The sequence below is a fragment of the Pongo pygmaeus genome, chromosome 15 (genome assembly GCF_028885625.2).
Source record: "Pongo pygmaeus isolate AG05252 chromosome 15, NHGRI_mPonPyg2-v2.0_pri, whole genome shotgun sequence".
Classification (NCBI taxonomy): Eukaryota; Metazoa; Chordata; class Mammalia; order Primates; family Hominidae; genus Pongo; species Pongo pygmaeus.
This window is the reverse complement of record NC_072388.2, coordinates 34,267,308-34,291,503: the sequence shown is the minus strand read 5'-3', so window position 1 is coordinate 34,291,503 and position 24,196 is coordinate 34,267,308. Positions and strand designations below refer to the sequence as shown.

At 38.7% G+C, this 24,196-nt stretch overlaps 1 long non-coding RNA gene across 3 annotated transcripts; it reads left to right on the top strand.

The window, feature by feature from the left end:
- Window positions 1–3,997: 3,997 nt before the first annotated feature.
- On the top strand, window positions 3,998–23,354 carry LOC129012741 (uncharacterized). Of its 3 annotated transcripts, XR_010123649.1 has the most exons (5): window positions 3,998–4,111; window positions 7,765–7,813; window positions 16,691–16,855; window positions 20,416–20,502; window positions 23,085–23,354. It is a non-coding gene; the product is annotated as an uncharacterized LOC129012741 (long non-coding RNA). The 3 variants fall into 3 exon arrangements; XR_010123648.1 differs by lacking the exons at window positions 20,416–20,502; window positions 23,085–23,354 and adding an exon at window positions 17,500–17,678 and having other exon boundaries at window positions 4,000–4,111; XR_008493704.2 differs by lacking the exons at window positions 16,691–16,855; window positions 20,416–20,502; window positions 23,085–23,354 and adding an exon at window positions 8,117–9,936.
- The last annotated feature ends 842 nt before the right edge of the window (window positions 23,355–24,196 follow it).

Sequence of the window (24,196 nt, the reverse complement as noted above, 5' to 3'; positions counted from 1 at the left end):
TGTATTATTCTTTCAACTTTTCTGTGATTTAAATTTTTTTAATTTGCAGTTTAAAAAAATAATTAAGAAATATAACTATACTAAAGCACTCAGAAACATTTTATGGCCTACAGTTCACTCTAGCTATTATCAACTATGCATCTACTGAGACCAAATGGTATAACCTAATGGTTAGCAAGCATGGATGTTGATTCCCAACAGACCTGGGTTCAAAACTTGTCTCTCAGACTTTATACAAACAACAATATCTTTAAGGTTTAGTTTTTCTGCAGTGAAATGGGAATAATACCTAACTGATAAGCAGTTGAGAAGATTAAATGGGGCATATAAAATCTCAGGAGGCAATTATTATTACTGACGGTAGGAGGATAGGGATTGGAAGCTACACACTCTGGAAAGCAGTCTCCACTAAAACTATGACATCACTTACTAACAATGAGTGACTGCATTATATTATTAGTAACCATTTTTGTGGCAAGAGTCTTTTCATCCAAATCAAAAGTTCCTTGAAGGCATCCAAATCAAAATTCCTTGAAGGCAAGAACCACGTCTTTCCTGATTTCTATATCTCCCAAAGAACCTTGTACAATGTTACACATGATAACATTTCATCTGTACGTTATGCCTGATCAGCACTTCTCAACTATGGTTGAACATTAGAATTGCCTGGGGAGGCTTTTAAAAAGTCCGTTCCCTGGACCCCATCCCCAGATCATTTTTATTTTGTTGGTCTGAAGTAGGACTTGGGCCTCAAGTTTTTTAAAAAAATTCCCAGGGAGATTGTAAAAGGTTTATATTTTGTTTCTCCTTAGGGCAATGGCACAAGCTGTTGCTGCCAAATTTCCACCCGCCTTGGAGTAACCTGAAGTGTCAGATTAGGTAAATTTGTGTTTTAACATGTCAGCCTTCTCCCATGAGCTGCTAACTTCAGACCATTTGTAAGATCACCATCATGTATAGGCTGTTAACATAAAACATGACAGATTTGTGCTTTACTTTATCAAAATGTATAATTATACCTAATGCTGCTCTTTCTTCAGTTGATGAAAACTATAAAAGGCCTTTTCCTAAACCCCAAGTTTGGGTAAGTTTTCACAATAGAACAAGCATCCAAACAGCAGAAACATGACAGTAACATTGCATTAGTTGATAATGTGGACTTTCACAATTCAGAAAATAATTTCATTTGTGTCCCAGAGAAACCAAAACAGAGGGCAGAACACCTGAAGAATAAAAGAAGGAGATCTGTGGGAGCAGAGGTCAGAATCAGTAAGCATAGTAAGAAATGAGAACAAGAGCGTTTTATCACCTCCATCTAGCCAGCTGCCAATGTTGGCAAACAAGTTCCTAATATGAATGTACCCAGGCACTGGTCTGAAAGTTGAGCATGCCCCTCCCTGCATCTTCCACATGAAGGCCGCTGTGACCATGAGTCTTAGCTACAACTTGGTGGTCTGACATATCCATGTACATTTTCCCTGCCCTTGGCTGTACACTTATTGACCTTGAACTACTGGGAAAGCATCATGTGTCAATACAGGAAAGAGAAAGGGCACTCATATGGCATAATAAGATATAATTACAGGCCCAGCGTGGTGGCTCATGCCTGTAATCCCCACACTTTGGGAGGCCAAGGCGGGTGGATCACCTGAGGTCAGGAGATCAAGCCCATCCTGGCTAACACGGTGAAACCTCGTCTCTACTAAAAATACAAAAAATTAGCTGGGCTTGTAATCCCAGCTACTCAGGAGGCTGAGGCAGGAGGATCACTTGAACCAGGGAGGCGGAGGTTGCAGTGAGCTGAGATCACACCACTGCACTCCAGCCTGGGCGACAGAGCAAGACTCCGTCTCAGAAAAAAAAAAAAAAGATACAATTATAAATAAGACTTTGTTTCTTTAAAGGAACCAGGGCTAAACCATTTCTAAGAAATCTTTATCCAATTCCTTACTTAATAACCAAGTAACCACGGCCAAGTTACTTAGCTTTTCAAAGCTGAAGTTTCCCCATCTGTCAAACACAGATAGTAAAGCGCCTCCTTCATAGGGTTGTTATGAGGATTAGAGAATGCATGTCAAATGTTTAGTATGGTTTCTCACACATAGTATTATTAGCTAAATGGAAACTATTATTATATCTCTAATATAGTAATAAATCCAAACCCAGCAGATTCTTGGGTGGAAAAATAAAACAAAGATATGAAAGCCCAAGTGAATTCCTATTTCCATTAATCTGTATGATAAAAGCTTAGATTTAGATAAAATTTCAGTAGATAATAATCTGATGATTTATCCCAACTTTGCTTTGGCAGTATCTTCAAACAAAATTTAGATATTTAAAGTCATTGTCCTTAAAAGAGACCCTAAAGATTCAATTACTTATTGAATAGACAGTTTCAAATTGTATAAACAAATTCTCATTTCTTCTAATCCTAAGCCATGCCCTCCAAAAACAATAACAAAGATGATGTTATAGTGTCTCCTAGTGGGCCCATTTTCACTCATTGCCAACACATGTGTGACTAATAGTAAAGCATTTGCAAGTAAATTTTTAACTAAAAAGAATAATTCAAATGAAATAAAACCATATTGGGCAAGACAACATGGAAGCACCATGCACTAACAGCTGGAAACTGAAGGTAAAAAAACATGCATGGACTTGATTGGAGCAAAAGGAGTGATAATTTAGTGATTAGCTAGTGTAGGGGAGGAAAAAACTTTTCCCTCTCAGGTTCACTATTTGGGGGCCTATGAATTAAACTGGCAAAAGAGAGATTAACAGGAGAAAAGCATAAATAGTTATTGAGTTTGGGGGCCTATGAATTAAACTGGCAAAAGACAGATTAACAGGAGAAAAGGCATAAACAGTTATTGAGTTCACATGTTATGTGTGAGGGGCTTCACAGAAAATAAGTAAAAACCCAAAGAAGCAGTTAGACAGGGGGCTTATATACCATTTTAACAAAAGGCAATAAATTATAAAGAAGTGACTAGACAAAGGAAAGTGGGTTTGGGCTCCTAGGGGTGGTGTAATAAATTGTGGGAAGATGACTAGGAAATATATGATGGATAAAGGTTGTTTAGAAAGGTTTGTTATGCACACTCTTCTCTGTGCCCTCTCTGGTCTTCCTGGAATGGGAGAGGGAAATGCTTTTACAAATAGCAATTTCCGTCACCTTTACAAAGAGAAATTTATGCCCTGCTTTTAGGCAGAAGCAGAGAGGGCAAAAAACTTTTCCTGGGTCTGCTGTTTCTTCAGTTGCCTTCAGCTTAAAGTAATCCTTATGCCAAAGTGGTATTTTTGGGGGTGGCATATTCTGGACCTCTTCACTAAAAAACAACTGAAGCCTCAAGTTGAAGGATTTCCAGAAGAAGATTCTTCTAAGTAATAAACATAGGTGGAAAAAAGTATTTTGCCTACACATTTTGAAGTAGCCTAAAGGAGAAATATTAGAAGCGAACTAGATAAGATATGCCAAAAGAAAGTTAAAGAGTTCTTATTGTTACCAGAAAGTGGTCCCAATCCAGACCCCAAGAGAGGGCTCTTGGATCTCATCCAAGAAAGAATTCCAGGCAGGGTAAAGTGAAAGCAAATTTATCAAGAAAGTAAAGGAAGAAAAGAATGGCTACTCCATAGGCAGAGCGGCCCTAAGGGCTGCTGGTTGGTTATTTTTATGGTTATTTCTTGATGATATGCTAAACAAGGGGTAGATTATTCATGAATTTTCCTGGAAAGCGGCAGGAATTTCCTGGAATTGAGGGTCCCTCCCTATTTTAGACCATATAGGGTAACTTCTGGGTGTTGCCATGACATTTGTAAAGTGGCATGGCACTGGTGGGAGTGTTGCTTAGCATGCTAATCCATTGTAATTAGCATATAATGAGCAGCAAGGGTGACCAGAGGTCAGTTTTGTAACCATGTGTTTCTTTATCGCATACTGTTTTATCAGCAAGGTCTTTGTGACCTATATCTTGAGCCGAGCTCCTACCTCATCCTGTGACTAAGAATGCCTAACCACCTAGAATGCAACCCAGCAGGTCTCAGGCTTATTTTACCCAGCCCCTATTAAAGATGGAGTCACTTTTGTTCAAACACCTCTGACAGTATGAAGGTAAGAGAAAGGGAACTGACTTAAGAAATTCTCAAAAAGGCAAAGCTAGATTGTCTCAAAGGTTTGTTTTTGGGGAACGGCCACTTTTGATGTTGTTCTTGTTAGCTTTTACTAGAGCTTTAAACAGTTAGGGAAATATTTACTAGAAGTATCATAACAGATACATATGCAGCATATAAATCTATTTTACATTTGTTACATTTAACATGCAAAACAAATCATAAATTTAAGGATTCTAGCCCCTTAATAAGAAACGGCTTATAACTGTTCTAATGAAACAATTCCCATAACAAGATGAAGTGTTACTTTTAAATCCAGGTGCTGGGTGGGCCATTGGCAGCCTGCTAAACCTCTGTAGGCTTCAATAACACTATGGGTACAACAGAAGAGCTAGGTTAAATGGACCCTGAAGTCCTCTCCCTCATGAAGTTGTTTCAATATAAATGGATATGACTCTTGTTAAAATGTGTCTCTTCCTTTACCCTCAGCCACACTTTTAAAATTGTATCTCTTCCTCAAAAAAATAGTTGCATTATGTATGATGGGATAAAAAACACATTTTCTTCCCTTTTCCTTTTATAAAAAGAACTGGATTACAGGTATTTTTAGGTTCCCCAAATCTCATAACACCAACATTTTGAACATTTTAAAATATATTGCTATCTCAAGAAGCTGTAAAGTTTTTAACCAAGTCCTAATAATTAAACTTGGTTTGGAATGAATTACTAGGTTGGTGCAAAAGTAATTGTGATTTTTGCCATTACTTTTGCACCAACCTAATATTAGTCTAGTTATTTAAATGCCATTTGGAAAAATTGCAGAATGCTTTTCAAATTTCATATGCATCTGAGTATTAGCTCTCTGGATATTTGCACAGATCACATTGAGTATAAGGGACTAATATATCTCCCACAGAAATGTATACCTCAACAAGCAAGAGCGTGGGATTAATTTGAGTTAAGCATGCTATTACTGACCATGTTCATAGATCCCAAACTGATTTCTTAACCTTTTCCAGTTATGTTTTTACTTTATCTTTTTGCAAAATTTCATATTTACATTTTTTATCCTATATCTTAGAGTAAAAAAGTTTTGAAATTATGCTAATGTATTAAAGTTATAAGCCTAAACATGCAAAAGTTCTGGCTCTCAAAGAACATTTTCTAGTCCCTAAGAGCTTGAAAGTAGCTCAGAGGACCAGCAGTAGGGGGAATGTTGCCCGTGATCACCTTTCACTTTTAAACATGCTTTTTCCAGTTCAATTCTGCCCTTTCTTTTCATTCTAGTTATTTGGGGCCTTTTCTAAGTACTGTCAAATAGGAAATTACCACAAAGACAAGTGGAAGAAAAAAACATTTTAAAAATAACTTCACACACCACCTGCAATTCTAGTAAATGCCTCACTCTCAGAGTGTGCAGGCATTTGGAGATTTCCCTCAAATCAGTTGTGCTGCCCCACCACAGGGATCAGTCGGTGTTCCCTTTTCAGCTCAGTAATCAAATAGCTTTGACTGGTCCGTGTCTGCTTTTGTCCACTTCTGACCTACATGTTCCTGTGAGGGACATCTTTGTCTCACTTTTCTTTGGTCACTGAGTTCATGTACCTCAATAGGCTAAGTCTTGCAGTCCATTAATGAGAATTCTCAGCTCAGCCCTAGGCCACCCAGAAGACCCGGTTGCATGTTCTCGCTGAATGGCTTCACTGGTGGCCCATTCAAATGTGCTAATGTCAGAAAAAAAGGTTGAATGGGGCACCAATGTACACCATTGCCGAAGCAAAGTGACTGCGGCTTCCAACAAAGCTTCCGCTGTGGCGATATTAAGCAGAGTTATCAATGGTGCGGAGGCTGAGCAAGGACTAATGCTCCAATCATGCCATCCACAGGTGGCACAGATGCAGCCACTTCAATATGAAATCACAGTGCAAAGTTCACTGGCAATTCAATCCTCCCTCCAGCTTCCAATCTCCAGATACATTGTGTAGATATGCCTCCTTCTCTTTCTGGTTCTGAGGCTCTTTGAATAAGTTTGCAGAAGACATTTTGGGTAAGAGATGAAGTGAGTGTTTGTTCCAATTTTTCTTAGAGTTACACCTCCAGTTGAGAAGCTTTCTTAAAGCTGTTTATTTTCTCATGGATGTATAGAAGCAGATAAAGCATTTTCTCAGGGCTTATCCCAGAAGCACTAAAAGGGCATCTGAGCTCAGCAAAAGGAATGTTTTGATTGTGCAAAACAGATGTCACACTATGGCCGCATATTGCTACTTCTCATAAGAGAACATCTTGAATCACAACTAAATTATGAAGAGGTGATGACCAAACCAATTCTGTAGCCCCTCTTCCCCTAATCATGGCAAATGAAAGAAAAAAGATGATGGACCAGCCCCCAAGTTTTCCTTCTAAATAGATATATCTGGGAAGACACATAAAAGAAACTAAAAAGTTAGGATTTTTATAGTTATTTTAAAATTCACTTTAAGACCCCTGAGTTTCTAAATTATTCACAAATATACATGATTCCCACACATTCACATGGAAGAATAGCCCAAAATTAGAGTCCCACTATCATCCAAACTTGACATCAAGACGAACCAGTACTGAAGCCTCCCAGATTCCTAATCCTTAAATGCTGGTGAGAGTCTGCAGAGCAAGGTCATTTGCATGACAACCTCAGCCTTCTCGGAGGGCCCAAGATTTTGCTTGGCTACTCACTACAAGTCAAAATATACAGAAGTAATATACAAAATATACTACTTTAGTTCTTCAGCTCCTTGAAAACCATTTCTCCACTCCCAAATGAAAAATAGCATACAAAAAAAGTATAGCATATCTTATCATCTCAGCTAACTTTTCAAAGTTATAATTTTATTGGAAGATAAAGTCCAAAGCATACAGTGTACATACACACACACACACACACACACACACACACACACGAACTCAACCCACATGGATTATTATTATTATTATTATTATTTAGATGGAGTCTCACTCTGTCACCCAGGCTGGAGTGCAGTGGCACAATCTTGGCTCACTGCAACCTCTGCCTCCTGGGTTCAAGAGATCCTCCTGCCTCAGCCTCCCGAGTAGCTGGGACTACAGGCGCATGCCACCACGCTGGGCTAATTTTTATATTTTTAGTACAGACGGGGTTTCACCATGTTGGCCAGCATGGTTTTGAGCTCTTGACCTCGTGCTCTGCCCGCCTTGGCCTCCCAAAGTTGGGATTACAGGCGTGAGCCACAGTGCCCAGCCATGATTTTTTAAATATTCCAGAATGATAACATTGGGGAACTCCCAACTAAAGAGTAGGCCCCAAGAACTTGTTTTGATCTCGTTTAAAGACGAATGATTTTCATGGAGGGAATTCTCAGGGACCCACATCGTCTATCCGACCCTGCACAGGGGCCTTCCTGGTGCCTCACTGTATCTGGTCACCAAGCCAGCAGCTGGTGCTGGGCAGCTCTCATACAGGAGCTTCCTTTTAAGACTTCAGCTCCAAGGTGACTCCACACAATCCTCTCGCTCACATATGTTAAAGTCTTATGGGGAATCATATTCCAGATCAGCAGTTCTAGGCCCAAGAGGGAAAGAGACAGGTGCCCCAAAGCCACTAACTAGCCCTAAGAATCTTTTTTTCTTTCTCTTTTGCAGGCATATAAAAGAAAGTTTCTCCATCACTATTCCTCGCCTTCTAACTCTAGTAAGTTTTTCCTACTGTTTTCCTCAAGCTAGATTAATTATGAAGCAAGTAAAGAAGGTCTTATAAATTATTTGTGAGTTTTTATGTAATGTCACATTCATTTTCCCCTAATTTTTCATAATGAAAATGAATTAATTTTATACTTAGAAAAAGTTATTTTTTAAATAATAAAGTTAATCTTTGATCTTTCATTTCTCAGAAATGGAATTTTGCCATCAATTCGCTAAGAAAATTAAATATTTTCATGTCATGTTAGTAAGAGAAACAACTGGCTAATTTTTATTTTGTACTTACTCTTACCAGTTTATTATGAAGGATACAACTCAGGAGCAGCCAAATGAAGAGATGCTGAGGGCAAGGCACACTCTCTGCGTGCACCACCTTCCTAGCGCCTCATTGTGGTCACAGACATAGATGCTTCCACCTGGCTAGTGGAAGCAGCTATTTATTTGGAAAGAAAATCCACATTACACAATCAAGGGAAAAAAATTCTTTTTTCTCTCCCCATAATTTCCTTCTTTATTAATCATACTTCACCCAAAGCTATTTAAGATTTTATAAACTTAAATTTTATTTGATTTTATTTATTTTGAGTCAGGGTTTGGCTTGTTGCCCAGGCTGGAATGCAGTGGTGGGATCTCAGCTCACTGCAACATCCACCTCCCAGGCTCAAGCAATTCTCCTGCCTGAGCCTCCTGAGTAGCTGGGACTACAGGCGCCTCCCTGCCTGGCTCATTTTTATAGTTTTTTGTAAAGACAGAGTTTCGCCATGTTGCCCAGGCTAGTCTGGAACTCCTGAGCTCAAGAGATCCACCTGCCACAACCTCCCAAAGTGCTGGGATAATAGGCCTGACCCACAGCACCAGCCTAAACTTAAATTTTTTAAATCTATGGCTTCTTAGTGGGACCTGAAGGCTGCGTGACCATCCTTCACATAAACAGCTCAATTTAGAAGCCAGAAGGATTAGAATGTATTCTGAAGTACAAAAATAGCATAGATCACTTAAGTGGGGTAGCAGTTGAGTATTTAGGTCTTGGTCCAGGAAACTACAACCAAGGGATGCCCTGGCTTACCCATTTGGGTTACTCTGGCATACTTCTGTAGAGAAAGAGAAATATCTTTTCCTCACCCATTCTATGATCACAGCTGAGTCCCCTATAACAAAAGAAGAATTAACAAGAGAAAAGCATACACATTTACTTAATATCACTTTTGCATAACACGGGAGCCTTCATAAGGAAATGAAGACTGGAAGAAAGTGGTAAATCTTTATAATTTTTAAGTTTGACAAGTCGAGAATCACGAAGACATATGATTGGATTAAAAGTATGATCTAATTTAATAAATGGGGGTGGGGAGTATTTAGCAAGGCCTGTTTGTTCAGATTCTTCTCTGTGTCCCTGTGTCTTCAGAGGTAAGGATGTTGCTTTCCTCCTGGTAGAGGAAGGGCACCTCTCAAATGAGTGTCTTATGACCCACTTCAGAGGAAAATCAGAAAACCCTTCCAGGTTTTCTTACCTGCTTCAGGGGAAGAACGCAGACAGGGTGAGAATGACTTCCTTGCTTCTGCTGTTTTCTCAAATGCCAAGGTGCAATATCTTGGAGTACCATGTCCTGAACCCCATCATTGCCAAATAGAGAATGTAATGGTCCCTTTTTACAAAATAAACATAACTGAAAACCGGATTGGGTTAGAACCTTGCCACCTGGCTTGAATTATTTCTTTTATCCTTATTTTTTATGCAGATAAGCTTAAGAAGTCAGACCTTAAATGGCATTTTTTTAAAGTTGCCTCTGGATTTTACTTTCTTTACTGGCTCTAAAGAAGCTCCACAATTGCCCAGAAAGAATGGGCCAATCCCCAGCTGTCCTTTGTTTATAATTCCTTCCCTCCTCCCCGTGGTCTCCTTTCCTGCAGTCCCTCCCCCAGTGGCCCAAACTTTGCTTTTGAAGGCATCCTTGACTTCAGAGAAGTTAGACCATGTCGCGAATGTCTCTTCTTTCTCTAAGGCAGGCTAATAGAGATAATGGGCCCTGTGGGAGAGAAGAAGCCGAAGAAAGAGAAGGGTTCCTTTGGATACTTAAGGGAATTATTGACAAGGCTCAGCCGACTCAAACTCACAAATTAAAAAAATAAAAAGCAGCTGAGGTCGTTCTGCTAGGTCTTTTATGCAATCAAGTGAAATACAGTGTGCTGACTTTTGGGTGGGGGGGTTCATAAGGGGGATTGGAGAGGGAAGTAATTTAATTTCTTAAATCTTGCATATGCCACATACTGAAGATTCTAAATAAATTTTTTGGCTAATTGAAACTATTACTTGAGACTACACCCAGAAAAAGTTACTAGCATTTTGTTCACTGGACAGAAATTAAACAAAGAATGAATTTTACTTAAGCGAGGAAAAGTCAATATCAATCATTTGATAAGGGTTAGAAAGCAAGCACTTAAATGCTATTGTAGGAAGAATCAGAAAGGATTTAGCAGAAATCCCTTGTTTCTCCCACCAGCCTATGTTTTTCCCTGAAGATAGACAAAGGACAAAGTTACTTTCCCAATTTCCCTAATTTCAGTAAAGAACTCTTTGCCAGATTCTTCTGGTGTTGTTTTCAAGCCCTTAAAGTTTGGCCTTTTCTGTGCATGGACTAGATTTCATGTGCAGGAACTCAAGGATGGGAATACATCCACCAGCGCGTCTCCTCGGAGCAAAAGCTGCCTCCATTAACTTTAAAGCTGAAACTCAATAACGCTTGTTTTTACTAGATCCTAACTCCAAAAATTCACTCACACCTACCCCCTGCTTTCCAAAGAATGACTAAATTGGGAGGCTGGGACAGAAACATTCCAAATAAGAATCAATCATTACATTGGTTCCAATTCTTCCTCTCTGGTCTCAAGGTGAGGAAGGCTACATGGTGAGCGCTGCATGACTGCCCTTCACATAAACAGCTCAATTTAGAAGGCAGAAGGATTAGTATATATCCCAAAGCACAAAAATAGCATAGATCATATGTGAGGCGTTAATACAGATATACATAGTAAACATTCTCCTGTGTACTTTGTTATTGTTATTACAAACAGATATTGTTTTAGGTTTTTTTGTTTGTTTGTTTGAGACGGAGTCTTGCTCTGTTGCCCAGGCTGGAGTGTAGTGGTGAGATCTCTGCTCACTGCAACCTCCGCCTTCCAGGTTCAAGCGATTCTTCTGCCTCAGCCTCCCGAGTAGCTGGGACTACAGGCGTGCACCACCACGCCCAGCTAATTTTTGTATTTTTAGTAGAGATGGGGTTTCAACACGTTGGCCAGGCTGCTCTCGATCTCTTGACCTTGTGATCCACCCGCCTGGGCCTCCCAAAGTGCTGGGATTACAGGCGTGAGCCACCATGTCCAGCCACAAGTATTGTTTTTATGAAAAAAAATCATATTTATTTTTTACCTGTCTTCCTTTTGACCCTAGTGCAGAATTAGTCTGGCATTGTGTGGACTCTACTCCTAGGAGGCAAATCCCTTCATTGAAAGAAAATCTTGCTCCAAGTATTCCACACTCAGTTACTAGATAAAGAGAACTAGCTGAGAAAGATGTATAGAAGGTATTTTAGGTCAACACAACAAATTCCATATACGAACATGGGTAGATCTATATCACAGAGCAGAAACATTCCATAGAAGATCTATTCCTTTCTGGAATAACTTTTCTCCCTCCTGCCTACTAAGCTTCCAAACAAGCATCCAGCTTTCTTTTCTTCCCCCAACGAACGACATTTGCATTGTAGAATCACTTTTTAGCAAGACATACATGGAGTTTGAGTTTTAAAAGCAAGTACCAATTGAAACAATTTATTGTACACAAATTTTAATTGTCTTTAGGGAAGGAAAGTCAATTATGTCAAGATCCCTAGCAAATCTACCACCTAGTGACATGTTGCATATTTGGCTACACTTCCAGAGCTTGTCATAAGCTGCAGACGCCATCTTCCTGGACCGCTTTTGAAGTTGTAATGTTTTTGCACTTCAAAGAGGTACCAAGACGGTAGTAGGAATGAAGAGAGTGGGTCCTATTCCCCAATTCAGAAAATGTCAGACATAGTTTATGAACCTACATGGCTTTCTATTTCATCGTCAAAATCTTCCTCACCAAAGGATTAAAACTAGCTAGAGCACAGTGGATTGTATTTATTAATATGGTCTATTGAAGACTTTGACATAAAATATTTAGCAATGAATTCTCTACACCAACTGGCTAGTGTACACCTTTTTAATGGAGTTGGCAAAAATAAATAGTAGGGCCCTTAACAAAATTATTTCAAAGCTATCACCTTCTTTTCTCGTAGCATTTTTGAAAGACTCTACCATCATCAAATGACCCTTCGGTTCTCTTGAATTCCACTGGCAAGAGCTACATAACTCCTCGGTTAACTCCATGTAATAAATTAACAAATCTGAGTAAGATTTATGTATTTAAAAATCAACAGCTCTGACTTCACTGCTCAGTACAATTTTCTATATTGTAAGGCCTGATAAAGTTTTTAATCTTTTAACAACTTACAAAGTAAACAGTGACTGGCACCCAAACCTGAAAGAAAGCCAGCAGCAGGTCTAATGAAAATCATGCAGAGAGCCCATCAGACATTAAGTAAATACTCTGCTTCTGTTTTCTAGTCCCTTTTTGTTTGGTTACCATGGTGACCTCTTTTCGTGGGGGTAACTTGGAATGTATAAGGATTTGCCACAATTACATGCTTGTGTACTATTGGCCAGTATGACACAGATAGTTTCTTTTCTTAAACTAAAAAGAAATAAAAGAGATAAAAAGACACTGGTGAATGTGGACAAAGCCAACATGCACTTTGGGAACCAAAGAAAAATTTTGTAAGCCTACTTATCTTTCAGAACTGTTTTCACAGTTGCTGTTAATAAAAATGTCCATCTCTCCCAGCCTGTGATTACTCTCCATATCCTCCAGCCTGTGATTTCTGTCCATATCCTCCAGCCTGTGATTTCTCTCCATATCCTCCAGCCTGTGATTACTCTCCATATCCCCCAGCCTGTGATTTCTCTCCATATCCTCCAGCCTGTGATTTCCCTCCATATCCTCCAGCCTGTGATCACTCTCCGTATCCTCCAGCCTGTGATTACTCTCCGTATCCTCCAGCCTGTGATTACTGTCCGTATCCTCCAGCCTGTGATGTCTCTCCATATCCCCCAGCCTGTGATTTCTCTCCGTATCCTCCAGCCTGTGATTTCTCTCCATATCCTCCAGCCTGTGATTTCTCTCCATATCCTCCAGCCTGTGATTACTCTCCATATCCTCCAGCCTGTGGTTACTCTCCATATCCCCCAGCCTGTGATTTCTCTCCATATCCTCCAGCCTGTGATTTCTCTCCGTATCCCCCAGCCTGTGATTTCTCTCCATATCCTCCAGCCTGTGATTTCTCTCCATATCCCCCAGCCTATGATTTCTCTCCATATCCTCCAGCCTGTGATTTCTCTCCATATCCTCCAGCCTGTGATTACTCTCCATATCCTCCAGCCTGTGATTACTCTCCATACCCTCCAGACTGTGATTTCTGTCCATATCCTCCATACTGTGATTTCTGTCCATATCCTCCAGCCTGTGATTACTCTCCATATCCTCCAGCCTGTGATTAATCTCCACATCCTCCATACTGTGATTTCTCTCCATATCCTCCAGCCTGTGATTACTCTCCATATCCTCCAGCCTGTGATTTCTCTCCATATCCTCCAGCCTGTGATGTCTCTCCATATCCTCCAGCCTGTGATCACTCTCCATATCCTCCAGCCTGTGATTACTCTCCATATCCTCCAGAATGTGATTTCTGTACATATCCTCCAGCCTGTGATTACTCTCCATATCCTCCAGACTGTGATTACTCTCCATATCCTCCAGACTGTGATTTCTCTCCATATCCTCCAGCCTGTGATTACTCTCCATATCCTCCAGCCTGTGATTACTCTCCATATCCTCCAGCCTGTGATTACTCTCCATATCCACCAGCCTGTGATTTCTCACCTTCTTGACCTTCCCCACTACTCCTTAGCTGTAACACATATAGTGCATTCATTTTACTTTCGTTATTCAATCATTGTTTTATGTATATGTCTTATCCCTTTAGGAGACTGCAAAAGTCCTTCAGGGCAGCGACCACATCTTCTACTTTTGAGGGAGTGTGATACAATGAAGAAACCCGTGGAAGTGGAATTAGATTCAAACAATTGTGTTCTAGGTTCTGAAACCAACTAGTCGTTCAGTATTTAGATAAGTCTCTTTAGCCTCACTGAGCCTCTGTTTCCATATGATAAGATTCATGCCCATAAAGGTGTAATAATTGGATTATTTTATACTGTCTATAGTATTAAACGTGTGGTATGTATTTACTGTTTTTTTTTTTTTTTTTTTGCAATGGGGTTTCACTATATTGCCCAGGCTGGTCTTGAACTCCTGGCCTCAAGCAATCCTCCCACCTCATCCTCCCAAAGTGCTGAGATTACAGGCGTGAATCACTGCACCTGGCCATGTTTACTATTTATATCCTGAATTAAGTTTAATTGATTCAATATTGTAGTTTAAAATTCTGTCTCAGGCAACCCTACATATATGGAAGATTAAGACAACTGCCTCTGCTCCCAAACCCAAGAGACTTTATCACTTTGTTTTGGATTCTCAGACCACAAATTTTAAATCCATGGTTGGGCAGGGTGAGGACAGACTACTTCTAAGACAAAAAAAAGGAAGCAAGTTAGTTGTCTGTAGTTACAAAGAAAAATAAGAGCATCAGTACAAGCTCAAAGACTTTCTTAGCCTTTAGTGTCACCTGACTCATGAGAAAGCAAAACAGCATTACTATTGTGTCTCACCTAGATCCAGAGACTCAGAATGACAGAGGGATTTTTTACTTAAAATATCCTCACTGCTTTTCTTTCAAACAATACCTATTAAAGTTTAGACCTATCACTAGACATATCAAAGGGGTTCAAATCTCAGCTAGATTGTTGTGCAGTCCAAAGATTATCTAAATTCTTCTTCACTCACTGTGATCACTCCAGATGCTTTAAGCCCTTGTTCAGTCTGCTCAAGGAAGTTACCCATTCAGGGTATTTCAACATCTTCAGTGGCGAGAAACTCACCATACTTCAAAGCTATTCATCCCATGTTCAAGCAGCTCTAATTGTTAAATAATTCTTCCTTATATTAGAACCAAATCCCTCTTCTCTGCTATTCTATACTTTGGTCTCAGGCTAGAATTGCTCTGGGATTGTTTGCAACTCTTTCCTTCTGGGTACACATCAGTTTTCCAAATCCTTCTTCAAGACACTCACAGAGCTAAACACAGTCCTCTGCTCTAGTTGACCAATGCCGTGCCACTTCCATAGTTAATTCAACAGTGTGACTGTGTTCCTGTTGAGGGCTACATGCCCGAGATATGAAGATAAATTAGACAATATCTTTGGTTTCAAGGAGATGAAGGTCTATAAGTGGAGCCAGCTGGGCGTGATGGCTCACGCCTGTAATCCCAGCACTTTGGGAGGCCAAGACAGGCGGATCACGAGGTCAGGAGTTCAAGACCAGCCTGACCAATATGGTAAAACCCCGTCTCTACTAAAAATACAAAAATTAGCTGGGCATGGTGGCGCACACCTGTAGTCCCAGCTACACGGGAGGCTGAGGCAGAAGAATCGCTTGAACTCGGGAGGCGGAGGTTGCAGTGAGCCGAGATCATGCCACTACTATCTACTCCAGCCTGGTGACAGAGCAGGACTCCATCTCAAAAAAAAAAAAAAAGGAGCCAAGACGGTTAGCAAATATGTCCAACAGAAGGGTTAAGGGCTAAGGAGGAACGTACTGTAGTGTTCCAAAGAGGATGTTTTCAGTTCTCCCTCAGGCGTGGGAAAGGACCAGCAAAATTTCATGGAGGAGGTTTTACCGGACAGTCCAAAGAAAGAGCATTCCAAGCAGAAGCAATTATAAGTGAAGGCTCTGCCATACGATTCAACATGATCAATTCAATTTCAAAAAGTTCATATTGACCAAAACGCAAGATATGAGGCATGACCAGGCAAGAACTGAGGTTGGAGGCATAAGCAATGGAGGACAGTGTGTGCCACACTAAGGCATCTGAACTGTGTCCTACAGTCCAGGGGGCTCGAAACTGGGGTGCACACACGACAGGAGACACACAAGATGATCCACTAGGGTAAATTATGGGAACTTCTATCTTATTTTTACTCCAAGATTTAGGAAAATGTTAAGTTTCACTAATATTTCATTTCAATTGACAGTCAATAGATCTGAATGTCAGACTGTCACACATCATATACAGTGAGCAGAGCATCCTGCAGGAAAATGGAATCCCACAATATGAAGGGTTGGACCATCACCTCGTCATTCTTTTTTGTAATTATTGTAACATGTTGCATTTTATGGTGTCCAGTTAAATAGATTTATGAATATTACCTAGTTTTAAGCAAATAACTCTCATAAAATAGATAAATTGAAAGATCTCTTCCAAGAAACACCACAGTGAAGATAATTCGAATAGAGTTAGCACAAGAAAAACTGAGAAAAAGGCAAAACTGATCCTTCTATTCCTTGTATAATAGCTTTGCCAGATAAAAATACTAACAATTCATTGACACAAATATGTGTGTGTGTGTGTCTGTGTGTGTATGTATGTGTATATAGATATACGCATATATATATAATATATATATATGAAGAAGCCTATTTAAAATATGGATTTATATCTAGGCTATGAAAACCTTACAAAAATTTACTAAATTTGATAAAGACTAAAAGGTGTCTTTTGCAGGGTTTTTATTCAAAAGTACAAGTTAAAAATACCTGTTCTTTCTGCCTTAGGAAGCATGGTCAACAACATTCTGAGGGCAGTGTGGTGACCATCTCACAGGATGCAGTGGCCCTGCCCACGTTCCTTTTGTCCAAATTGTCCCTATGCCAGACAACTGCATCTTGCCGCAACACCTGTGTTCTCCACCTGAGGGCTCTCTCTAGGGCCGCAGATAGGTAGGCCGGAAGTGCTTGGTTATTGGTGTCTAGCCAATGACAAACATATAAGAGCTGGAGGATGTATTGCCTTCCGTGTGACACAACTCAGAATCTGTACTGGCTCCAGAGGGCCCCAGGGGGAGCTGCCCACAGCAGAAAGCTGCTTGAGAACATTCCCTGCGGTAGCTTCATTTACTGCCATTTCTCACTACCGCCATCCCTTCCTTGGATCTCTTCCTCCCAAATCTATGATTAATTCTTACACTCGAACCCGTGCCTCAGGATCTGCTTCTTTGGGAACCCAACCTAAAACAGTGACTAAAAGGTATTAGAAACAAGGAGGAGGTGAAACAGAGCTCAACATTTAAAGAAATACATTTTACAAAATTTGCTAAATAGCTGGATCAAATTATAAATGTTTCTAACAAATATCTGTTCTTTATGTTTGTTAGACTCTGTGTCAATAATAAAATACTTGAAGAGCAACTTTTTTGTGATCCAATAAAATAAAATGTAAGCATATATTCTCATCAGTATCTATTAAAACACTACGTTAAGTAAATACTGAGTATAAAAACTAACTAAAAAGGAGAAAAAAGAGATCCTAGGGTACGGTGACAAAGTTAGCACCATAGTGAAATTCATTCCCCACATCATTACAGGCAAGACATGCATGAAAAAATACTGATGCCATGTTCTCACTTATAAGTGGGAGCTGAACAGTGAGAACACGTGGACAAAGGAGAGGAACAACACACCCGGGAGGCGGAGGTTGCAGTGAGCCAAGATTGCACCATTGCGCTCCAGCCTGGACAACAGGGTGAGACTGTGTCAAAAAAAAAAAAGGAAAGTATATTAGTATATTCTAGAGGAAGAGTAGATAGCCATGCAAGTTTGGGAACAGATGAGTTGGGAAACTACCTTGACAGAGAATAACATTTAGGAGAAAAAGCTAATGTATCTGCTGTATCTGAGATGCTTGTGGGAAATAAGTGTTAATGTCAGAAGGCTGGGCTTACAAATATAAAGTTGAGAATTATTAGCTTATATAACACTTTATTACTTTATCAATGCAGCCTAAAAGCAGATTATTTTCTTTTTTTGTGGTGGGGGTAAGTCAGTTTTACATCCGATTAATTCACACAGCTTAAACTCTTAAATTTTTTTCACATGTGATATTGTTAAGGCATTTCTCTCTATATTCTGTTTTTGCCATTGAGTTTTTGGACCTAAGGACAAGACTTTACCCTTGCGCCTATCTAAGTTCATCTTGCTAAAGTCAACCCATCGATTCACTTTTCAAGCTCTCCTGGGATGATGATCACCATCAAGCACATCAGCCATAGCTTCTGGCTTTATTTTGTAACTCTCTAGCTTCTGTTAATTGAAAAGTTTTGTGTTATTTCTTTTTGCCTCTCTTGGTTCTCAGGCACATGCTATGAAATTGATTGGCTCATGGCACCCTATCATCATCAGTACCTGCAAGTTTATTATTTTATTTTATTTTATTTCATTTATTTTATTGAGACAGAGTCTCACTCTGTTGCCCAGGCTGGAGTGCAGTGGCGTGATCTTGGCTCATTGCAACCTCTGCCTCCTGGGTTCAAGCAATTCTCCTGCCTTAGCCTCCCGCGTAGCTGGAATTACAGGCACGTGCCACCACATCCAGCTAATTTTTGTATTTTTAGTAGAGATGAGGTTTCGCCATGTTGGCCAGGCTGGTCTCGAACCCCTGACCTCAGGTGATCCAACCGCCTTGGCCTCCCAAAGTGCTGGGATTACAGGCAGGAGCCACCACGCCTGGGCCTATTTTATTTTTATTTTTTGTTGTGTTGTTCCCCTTTATACCACATTCCCAATATTGTTTCTTCCCCTTACATTTTCTCCCACCATATTGGAACTACATTTAAAAACAAATAAATAATAAGGGCTGTGCAATGTTAACTTCTCTATCTATGAGAATGCCAGCCAGGCCCAGTGGCTCACACCTGTAATCCTATCTCTTTAGGAGACCAAGGTGGGAGGATTGCTTGAGCCCAGGAGTTTGAGGTTACAGTGAGCTGTGATCGTTCCACTGCACTCCAGCCTGGATGACAGAGTGAGATGCAGTCTCTAAAAAAAAACAAAGAGGGGAGAAAGAGAGAAAGAGAGAGAGAGAGCCATATCTCTCCATTTATTCAGATTCATTCATTCAACAAATATTTCTTCAGTGCCTACCATGTTCCAAATGCTAAGAACTTCTTTATATCTTTGTATCAAGTTTTAATATTTTTCCATGAGTACTGTCTGCATTTCAAGTCACTTTCTAGATACTTCAAACTTTGTTGCTCTAATAAAAGCCATCATATTTTCCATTGCATATTTTAATTGGTTGGTGAAAGTGTAGAACTCTTCTTAATATTTTTGTTGTTGTTATTATTGGATTCTATCTAGCAACCTCACTCAACTCCTTCATTAATTTTAATAGCCTGTCAGTTATCTTAAGTTTTCTGTGAAAATGAAATGTCAAATCATCTAAGAATAATGACAATACTGTCTCTTACCTTCCAGTCCTTGCACTTTTTCTATATTTTCTTGCCTTGCTGCATTGGCAGAGACAATTACTTTTGCAAGGATTTATAAACCACTCTCTCAATAATTGATAATGAGACTACCAACCTACAGTTTACAAATTAGCTTCTCTTCTCTTTTTGGAAAAAAAAAAAAAGACTATCGAATTTTCTAAGAGCTCTCGTTTTCATCAATGTCTTTTTAAAAAAATTATCAGTTCAAACATTTTTAGAATTTTTGTATGCATTTCCTGAGGCAATTTAAAATGCTAAATGCCATGTCTTGAGTTGTCTTATAGGGATATTCAGGTTAAGGCCTAGATGATGCTAGAGAAAGGTAAGCAATGAGATTTTATTTGAATCTCAAGACTTTATGTAATAGTAGCTGAAATGTAGGTTACATATCTTTATTTCATTTTTAGTATAGATTTACTCCCATCACATTTACTATCATCTTCAGAGTTGACCCTTAAAATAATAATAAATGGAAAAGCATGCGATGCATCATAGGAGTTACAGGAGCTAATAGATTTTAGTAAGACACCATGTAATATTATATGAGGATGAAGAATCCTGAAGCCCAAGTTCATTTAGCATGTCATGGTTAATTCAGAGTAAAATCAAGAGTTAATACCTGATTTATACCAGTTATATAAAGAAAGAGATGTCTTAACTTCACTGTATGATCATTTCGTCACTTTTCAAAAGCACTTAATTCCTGTTCAATTGAAAATGTTTCAAGAACAAACCTATCTGGGCATTTTATTGGCATTGCACATTTGCATATGAATAAATTTTTGCAAATTACTTATATGGACTTCTCTTCATTATGCTGATTCTTTTTTTTTTTTTTTTTTTTTTGAAATAGGTTCTCTGTTGCCCAGGCTAGAGTACAGTGGCACAATCATGGCTCACTACAGCCTCAACCTCCTGGACTTAAGCAATCTTCCCACCTCAGCCTCCCAAGGAGCTGGAACTACAGGGACGAGTCACCATGCCAGGCTCATTTTTTATTTTTTGTGAAAACAGGGTCTCCCTATGTTGCCCGGACTGGTCTTGAAACCCTGAGCTCAAGAAATCCTCCTGCCTCAGCCTCCCAAAGGGCTGGGATTACAGGTATGAGCCACTGCACTAGCTCCATTATGCTATAATAACTGTATGTATCATTACTCTTTTTGGCTTTCTTGACTGCGTTTTAGTGTCTGGTTAGCTAGTGACATTGACACCAAAACAAAGATTTGCCACACATTTGGAGTATACAAGGTCAGAATCAAATTTAAATAGTTTATTGTGAAACCAGAAAATTGTTGTAACACTAGACACACACAAAAAAATTTATTCAGCTAGTACATGTTAATATTTATTGCTTGGATAAAGAAATTTAAAGTGATGATATTATGCTCTTTTTCTCATTCTGCAGTCTTATTCACTTACCTCCTGTGATAAGGTTTATTCATCATCCTCAAATGCCACTTTCATACTCACTCAAAAATAATAATTACAGCAAGAAAATAGCAAGTGATACTACTTATTTTACTGTATCCTGAGATGTGCGAAGTATTAGTCAGGTTAAGTTTTTTTCAGCTGGATTGAATTTAATTAATAATTTGGAGCATTAAATAATTTTTCCGTGAAAATTAACAATGTGACCATAAGGATAAAAATAACTCACGTTAAGAAGAAAAGAGAACAACAGATATACAGTGTAACAGCAGAAACATTTACTAATCACTCTTCTTCGGCCTTTTCTAGAGCAACAAATCTAAATAGTGCTATGCTTTATGTTGCTTTCTTTCACTTTACAGATGCTGAAAACTTTCAAGTTTCTATCTCCTAGAAGTGGGGTGGGGGGAAAGCTGGTTATTATTCCTAAACCCATTGAAATTGCATTTGTGGCATCAAAATGGATTTTTTTAAAGCAGGATGTTGGATTGACAGTAAAGCAGCTGCTCTGCAACAAACGAAAGCAAAAATTAATAAGAGACCTTAGCAAAAGAAAGACTATTGGTTTTGCACACCCAGAGCAAATTGGCTGGATTTAGAAGAGCACACTTTGATCTTTTCCAGACTAATTACTGCTCTGTGGTTTGACTGTTTTGTGCATTAGTTGCCCTTCATACAAAACCGAAACTGCTATGGTACACAGCTGTAATACAAATGAAAATTTGACATTCAGTAAACAAAGCATGGCAAGGGTCATTCTTTCAGCACAATAACTGCATAATACAATTTTAGAATGCCTTTTGTATACAAAAAATACACATTTTAAGGCAGTTTTGAACTCAGAGTAGGCAGTCAAGGCTGTTTGTAAAAGACAGAGAAATTGCTCCCAACTCTGATCTATTAATATAGATTAAAAACAGTTTATTTTGACATTGTAGAAATGTTGAGGAATTTACATATTCACAGCAATAAATGCATTCATTTCCAGAAGACGGTTTTTCATTTTTCTATAAGGTTAATTGGGAGCAAATTTCTTAAGTAGCAGTTTGCAGTAGCAATAATGGTGTTTATTCACCAATATGATTCTGGATTTGCTCCTGGGAAGGAATTCAGATTATTTTATACATAGGCTTCACATAAAAGTATTTAATGCTATATTTATTTTTCAGAAAATATAATGAATTAAATAATATTTTCAACAACTACTAATTATTTAAAGATGACCATAATTATTAAAGCATAAATCTCTGCATAAGGAGTATATTTAACATATAACTGGGTTATATAATCCTTCTAAATGCATTTTTAAGATGGTTTTGACAGTCACTTGAACAAGCTGTATAATGTTATCATCAAATACTAAAAAATTGATCAAATATATTTAAAGATTTTTATATTATAATACTTGATTCAGTATGTATTTAAACTAATCTAACCTTTGGATCTATGCAAACTTTACCCAGTTTTTCCCAATGCACACATTTAAGCAACTTCAAATATACCTATACTTTAAAAGTCAAAGGGCGTACAATAATTCTACCACTTAATGATGAAATATTTCAAAAGTAGAGAAATGTTTGATCAAAGAAGTAATCCATCAGAAACATTCCTAGCTAGACTAGACCTGAAAAAAAATCTTTATGATTCATGTCTGTCTCAAACTTTTGAAAAGAGGTGATTTAGAGACTATTTGTGATACCGTTCATTTAACTGTTCATTAGAAACTGAAAAAAGGTTTATCCAGGATTGACTGATGGCCAAAAACCATAACCAAGACACTACACCAATGGGTGTTAAAGACTGGAAATATCGAACTCTTCCATTAAAGCCTTGGAGAATACCCCACATTCCATGTTGAGCACGTTTTCTCTCAGTCATTATTTCTTTAATTGCTATATGAATTATATAAATCTTCTGACCTTCAGTGCCTTCCCTTTTTGCTTTCAAACTTAGCCAGCAACATCCTTCCTATACACACACAAAGCTGTTTTCTAAATGCCTGTTTTTGCCTGGCTCATTTACCTTTACCTAACAGAACAGCTCTCCTGGGGGAGGGAAAAAAGAGTAGTTACCTATTCACAGCAAGAGACTTGAGAGTTCAGCACAATAGATTTTCACAATGTGTTTAGGAGAGGCACAGAGCTACGGTACTAAGCACCATGCGGAAAGGTAGATAAATATATAGAGATAGAACCACAGATCTCATCCAAGCGGACTGTAGAATAACAGAGAATCTATAATGCTTTCTACTTCAGCAGCAATCAAAGCCAACCTCTGCAAATTAATCAGCCTGCAAAATACCAAGAACGGAGAAAAAGGATATTGATTCCTGGAGAAGTCACCTATATTTTATTTTCCCTTAAAAATGATCACAGAATGCTATTCTAAAATATGAACATGAAGTATAAAACAGATTAGTTCCTTTTTGCTAATACTTCTATGAGCATCTCAGAATGACTCCATGAAACTCCTTTGGTTTAATTTTCAGCTGGGTATAGAATTGTTAAATAAACTCTTAAAGCATCATTTACCGTGTGTGTGTGTGTGTGTGTGTGTGTGTGTTTTCTTAAGGGTGTTAGAGTCTTGGACTTACAGGAATTTAGTGATGACTCCATTGAGTGCTCTTTCTTTCCTATGACTGTTAATTATTCAATGTCCCTTTTCATTTGCTTTCATCCTAAATCCTGCCTTCAAATTTACATACTGTCTGCAAAGCAACAAGGAATTAAGAAAGAGGTTTTTCTTCAGAATAGGTTTTCTGGTTAAACACCCAAATTAAAGACCCTTTCCAACCTACTTTACTCAAAAGTTGAAAAGAAATACACTCATTGAGACATAATTTTTTACAAAAATCATAATTCTGGAAAACAAATTAAATTTTATTTAGCAGTGTAAGCTGTTTTCCATAATGTTTTCTTAATGGTCCTATAAAATAATAAAGAATTCTTTCATGTACTGTACATCAGTTATAGCCTTGTGATGGAATGGCTTTCTGAATTCCCACCTCCCCTCAACCCCAAATGGTTAATGTTCCAAGTTTGTGCTTTGGGGGTTATTATAGTCACAGGTTCTGTTTTAAATTAAACACCTAATTAAAAGGAAGCCATTCATAAGTAGCAATGCACATAAATCAGAATGGAATAATAGGAGCTCCACATATATTGCCTTTTCCCACAAGGCTCTTAGAACATGTTTTGTGCCCAAGAAAAAAACTGAAATTTGTCAATTAGCTCAATTGTAACCAGACCTCTTTGCTGAGTATACAAATTGGTCCCCACTACCACTAGCATGTTTTGGTGTGACAGAATGGCAGCAATTGTCATTTGGCTCCTAGAAATAGCCCCTAAAGCAGAATGTTCTCATAGGT